Consider the following 7,037-nt stretch of genomic DNA (forward strand, 5'->3'; position numbering starts at 1 on the left):
GCACAAAGAGAAGAAAATTGTTAGAATTTAAAATTCTCAAAATAATAATAATAATAAGAGTATTTTAGTCACTTTTTTATAATAGAGATATTATAGTTATTTTTTATAAAAAATATTAATTTAGACCGATCCAAAGTATAATTTGTTGATTTTTTTGCCAAATTAATTTAACTGATCTAATTTTGACAAAAACAACATGATTTAATCAATTATATGTATTAAATTTTAGGATTATTCTCCACATACAAGCATTTTTCCATAGAAGTCATACAAGTCATTTATATCCACGCTGTTTTCACATTTTTTTGTGCCTCTTTTTCTTCTTCTTCTTTCTCCGTGCTTCCTCTTCTTCTTCTTTCTCCGTGTCTCTTCTTCTTTTTCGTAATTTTTCTCTCTCGTTATTTCGTTATCGTCGTCATCAACACCACCTCTTCCTCCTTTTTTTTATTAAAATTTCTTCTACTCTTTTTGTTTTCTCTTTCTCCTTCATCAAAATTACCAGAAAAAACGAAGAAACATTATTCAAGGTATTGTTTTACTGTTATTCTAGATTTTTTTTCTAGATTGTCTCTGCTATGTGCCTCATCTTTAACCAACAAAACATTAAAATATTTCAAGAAGAAATATATTGTCTCCCTCCTATATTGGGTGTATTTTTTAAATCCTTTGGGTGTATTTCTGTAATCCTTTGGGTGTATTTCTGTAATCGTTTGGTTTATTTCTGTAACTGTTTGGGTGGTTTTCTGCAATCCTTTGGATGTATTTCTGTAATCGTTTGGGTGTATTTTTGTAATCGTTTGGGTGTATTTCTGAAGTTCCATCATCTTCAAAATAATTTCAAAGCTTGATTTCAGAAACCATGAAAATCGAAAAAAGCAGAAGGAGATTGAAGGCAAAGAGAGAACGCACGAAGGAGATCGAACAAATTTGACAAGAAACTCGAAAAAGGAAACGAAGATGAAAATGAAAGACTTGTAAGACTTGGCCCAACTTATAAGACTTGTAAGCTAAATGACTTGTATGTGTAGTACTCCTCTAAATTTTAATTATTAAAAAATATCTTTTAAAAAAATATTTCAAACGCCTTTGTTTGAGTAGCTCCTAATAAATAATTGTAGATCTTTTTAAATTACATATTAAATGTGATTTAAGAATATAGAAGATATTAAGATTAGATTTATTAGAATTTGACTTAGTTTGTTAAGAGATTTTATCTCATTTGTAAAACAATTTATTTTTCTTTAGATAAAGAATTAAACATATTATATGAACATAAAACTCAACAAAACATATATAGCTAGAGATTTTATATTTGGTGTTTATGAAAAAAATTGGTTATACTGATATAAAATAGTTTGATAATTTTATTATGACACATTCTGCACATTTCATTATTATAAATAAATATTGATTTTATATATTTAATTTCTCTTTATTATTTCCTTTTGTTTCTATTACTAATTTACCAGAACTTTAAGATAGTATTAGGGCATTTTTCATCTTCCATACACTGTTACTTTCACTTTTGGTTCCTTTTCTTAAAAAATGCACCACCTTAATTACCGAAATTCGTTAACCATAACACCTATCAATTATCATGTTGTAATCATTTTTTCCCTCCCTCATCTGATTACATATAACATCTCAAAATTAAGACATTATTCTTGAGCAGGGTGTTTCAGCCTATATTCGAATTCCCTCTCGGAGCAACTACCGAATTCGGTTACCTAGGTCTAGATCACCACCACCACGATTCTAACAGGCCCAATAATCGTAAATTGGCTTTAGAATTTTTTTACCAGACCTGCAAATTTAAATATCTTTCTTATTTTATCTTAGCTAATAAGACAAAATAAAATAACAATTACATATTATATCAGCAGAGTTAAGCATTCTCTCATATATGTTACTAACTTTTTCTTATACCTTTCATATTCATTTTAATTTGAATATCGGATTATCTTTGTAAGTATAAGTATCACTTCCTGTTGTTCTAAAAGTCCGATTGGCCACCATCAAGACCAGTCAGTTTTCGATTTCTCTCAAAATTCACTACAATAATATAGACTATTTTTTAGGATTATTATGTGTCAAAAAAAATTAAAATTCGTCAAAAAAATAAATTTTGACACTATTTTTAACTGTGAAAATATGTTAATAAAAAATTTATCAAAAATAGTATTTTTGACATATAAATAATTGTAAAAAAATTTAAATCTTATTTTGATAAATATTGACCGTCAAAAATAATTTGTTAAAAAAATTTAAAAATATATTTTTTGTGATACTTATTAATCATCAAAAATACTATTTATTTTGACATTTATTGACCATAAAAAATTCTCAACAAAAATTTTTAACAAAAAATGAGATAAGATCTTGAAACTGAATAATAAACTGAAATTTTGAAGATGAAGAATGAGTAATATGATCCTAAATTGAGAGTAGTGTGATGCCAAAATTGATGGAGCTCAACGAAAAAAAAGAATAATGGAGTAAATTGAAGATAAATAAGTGTCAAAATTGAAGAGTAATTTTCTACAATCAACTTATTCATAAAAAAAACATAAAAAATTTGATATTTGTCATATTTATCAAAAATATATATTAATTTTTACGTTTAATTATGACCATTAAAAAAAATCATCTTAAAATAGTTGTTTTTTCTTGTAATGATCCGTACAAATAACATCTTATACATTAGTACGTACTTTCTGTGAGGACTAGCTCAATTTTAGCAGCATAACGGAAAAATTCGAAGAACGATAGATTTTTTTTCCTTCCTTATGCTTTCATTGTTAGCTTGATTTAGAGTGATAGATGATGAAAGATTATTGTGTTGTTGGGAAGAGGATGGCCGCAAAGTGGTGCATGGTTATTGGTTAATGTCAATCAGTCAGACAAGATAGTTGTCGATTGAAAAAATAAGTAGTAGATCTTTTTGGGGTTACATATTAAATGTGATTTAAGAATATAGAGGATATGACGATAAAATTTATTAGAATTTGAGTTAGTTTGTTAAGAGATTTTATCTCATTTGTAGAACAATTTATTTATTTATTTATTTATTTTAAAGTCAGATAATTTTATTCATTATAAGTGTTTATATATAGGATAAACAAAAAAAAATGGGTGACTTTCAAGTTTCAATATTTTATTTATAGAGGTAACATCATATAATAATCTAATAAAAAAGATAAAAAAAGTAAAGTGCTCATTAATTAGGAATTGGAAATTTATTGAAACTTCTTTTGCAGTTTCAAAATCGATGCAATTATCTCTTCCACACTAGTTGATATATTATCAAAGATGAACCTATTTTTAGTCTTTCATAAGGACCAGCTCAAAATCATCATCATCATCCTTTGAGGGGAGCTATTGGTTGGGTACGCAAGACCTCCATTCTCAAGTTCCACTCAACATAGAAATCAGAGTCTTCGGTGTCCCTTCTAGTAGCCGGTAAATCCATTTTTGACCAAATTTTCATTAATTTCTCACAATGAAATATGCAATGATTGATTGTTTCTGAAAATTGTAAGTATCTTCGACAGGTGGGTTAAATCGATGGGATCCAATGATGAAACTTTTGCAGCACTAGTAACTTTTCATGGAAGTCACTCCTGTAACACCCTAATTTTTAGCACCTCATGTAACACCCTAACTTTCAGCACGCCGTGATCGTACTAAAAGTGAAGCGTTATTGACCTTTTTTCGTATTTACTATTTAATACTGAGCCTTTAGTTCGATTTCGCGTTTCAATTTTAAGAAAAAGTCGAAAAATTTTGTTTCTATTAATTAAAATCATATATCAAAGATCTTCAAGTAATACTAGTCAGATAGTTAGTAAGAATAATAAATATCATACAAAAGAATTCAAATGAAACTCAGATACAACTCCTATTCCTCTGTATAAAATAAAATCTTAACTAACAAAGGCGAGGGAATTCTAGGAAAGCGACTAAATACATAAACTTAACTCAAATAAGACTAATAATCGCCCGCAACTTCAAACTGAGTCTTTGAATCTGTGTCACTGAAAGGGGAGAAATTTTGGGGTGAGAACAAACTATGCGTTCTCAGTAGGGAATGGGAATACCGTAAGGATAATGAAATAAAATGCAAATAATTAACTTTACTCAATAAAACTATATTTTTATCAAACCTTTTGAAAATACTTTTTGCTATTACTTTGTATAATTAATTACCTTCTTTAAATTTCCGAACTTAAGACAAATCTCAATCACAACCTCAGTTCTCAGTCACCTCAATACATAAACTAATAGCACAGGAAACAGATCAACATACAAATAAATAGCAATAAGACAAACAGCAAATCACAGAGAGACAAGATAAGCAAACACAATCAAATACAAATGTGCAAACAATGATGATGCATGTCTAGTCCTATCGTAGGTAATGAGCTCATTTGTCGGTTTCGACCCACACCCGACGCAATCCGCTCGCAAGTCAGATAAGGCATTCCAGCGGCTTAACCTTTACAAGTTTCTACTTCTTGCTAGGGGTGTGCATGGGCCGGGTGAAACCGGGTTTGATGTGACCCAGACTCGACCCGAAATATATACCGGACCCATTTATTAGACCCGAACTCGACTCTAGACCCGATGAAACCTATACACTTTCGGACCACGATTATACCGGATAAAAACCGGGTCGTTAACATTACATTACCTTGATACCTTCTTATAAGCTAGCATGTGAAAATATCCAAATTTCCAATACTCCAACTATTATTTGATATGGTAAAATTCACTTAGAAAAATATAACAAGAACCAACTCTTCTCTAAAATTAAAACATAACCATAATCAATACTAATATTGTCTAATAACACCAAATATTTAAATCAATACAAATAACACAATATTATGCATTTTAAACATAAAACATTAACTTATAGTCTTATAATAACTAAAAACACAAAATATTAAGGTTTATAATACTTAAACTCCACATAAGAATAGCCATCATCCATCACTAATAACACAAAATATTAATTGTGTATGATGACCGGGCCACCGGGTCGATTTCGAGTGACCCGAGCCATGGCCCGGACCCGACCCGAAATAATGACCGGGTCTATTTTTGATACCCGGACTTAGACCCACTTAAATCACACCAAATTAGCCCCTAAAGTGTTCGGGGCCGGACCGAGTCTTCGAGTCGGGCCGGACCATGCATACCCCTACTTCTTACAGGTGCTGATTCTCCAGTTGAAGTATGCCGAACCGAACATGACCTCTGCAAGTACTTGTAAGCGCTGATTCTCCAGTTGAAACATGTGCTCCTTTCTCCTGGAAGCCATTCCATACACACGAGCATCCCCGCACAATCATTCACATATAAAGCCCACGGCTTAATATTCTCACATCGGCACCATAACTACTTACTTTCCGTCACTCTCTTGTAACCTTTTATTCATTTTATAATCACACGTGCCATGTTCTCTTTTCTCTTTCTTTCTTTCTCTTAACAAACCGAACTCAAATAATTTTTATTTAAAACCAATAGCACTCCTTATAACTTTTTCCAAACTTCCGAAACCACTTTATTTACAGTAAGTTCTTCTTTCATACAAAAATCAGTTCTTACTTAACCATAATTTTTCTAAACCAACTTCAAAATCATTTCATATTTAAAATTCTTTCAAAAGACTAAAAGAATCATTTATTAAGTAAATCTCATGGCAGAGTCTCGATACTTTAGGGAGGACGACAATTAAACTAGTTCTTTAAAATTAATAAACTCCTTGAATCATAATTCCTTAAAATGTAGTTCTTTAATCAAACTCAAAACATAAAGTCTTTCTTAATAAGTCAAAACTCAATATATGATCTTTTCTTAATAAATCACATTCAAAACATAAATCTTTTCCTAATAAATCAAACCCAAACATAAATCTTTTCTTAATAAATCAAAAACCAAATAATACAATTTCTCAAGTCTAACCTTTTTCTAAATATTTCAAACAAAGTCTTAAGTTTCATAATAGAATTTTGACAACATCTCCCCTAAAACTCAGACTTTGCCACCCTTTTTGGGTCCCAACCGAACCATTCTCAACTTTTTTTTTCAATCATTTCCAATCACTCAAACTAATTCCAATATCAGAAATCATTTTCAAATCTTAATTCAATACCAACAAATCAAACCAAAACCAATCTCACCAGTTAACCACTCACCACAACGAAATTAGTCATAATCACAACCATAACCCAAACTCAATTCATCAATTACTCGTATGACAGGTTTTCAATAATCAACTTAGCATATTCAAATTAATAAATAACACCAGATTAATCACCATTCACAGCCACAATTCAACAAATTTCATCACATTCAATTATATTCACAATCACCAACAATCTCAATTTCATTAATTTTCATTAATTAATCAAACGAAATATTTATAAATTATTTGCAGTTACTCAATAAACTTTAATGACATTCGTAAATTAAAATCATTAATTTTGGAATAAATTTCCTACCTTTGTACGAAATCAGAATCAACAAAAATTTTGGAAAAATTTTCTGACCGAGCTGATGAAGAAAAAAATGTCAGAAGTCGTTTGTGCCTTTTAAAACTTTAATTGGCTAAACTTAAGGAAAATAAGAGTTATGTCATTATCAACTTCTACCAAACAAAAATAACGTCAACATATAAAAAAGAAGAATACAAATATTTTTACTGAATTAAATTTTTGTCTAAAGTTACGAATTTGAAAAAATCAAAGTTGGAAAATAAAAGAGAGTCATGGTTTCTCTCCCTCACTCGGTCACCTCTTGCCATATATTTTGGTTCGGTATTCATTTAGAAAGAGGGAAAAGTTGTAAACATGTGTCATGGTTCCATGTGAAATAAAAATCATGTGAGTGAAAGAAAGGTTAGGTGTCAAGCTTATATATTCATATAAGCCACGTTTCTTTCTTTTTTTTTTTATCTTAATGCTTTTGCCAAAAATGAATGAAACATAGAAAATAATAATAATATAATAATGATAATAAGTAATAATAATAAT

The sequence above is a fragment of the Arachis duranensis genome, chromosome 10, assembly GCF_000817695.3.
Source record: "Arachis duranensis cultivar V14167 chromosome 10, aradu.V14167.gnm2.J7QH, whole genome shotgun sequence".
Classification (NCBI taxonomy): domain Eukaryota; kingdom Viridiplantae; phylum Streptophyta; class Magnoliopsida; order Fabales; family Fabaceae; genus Arachis; species Arachis duranensis.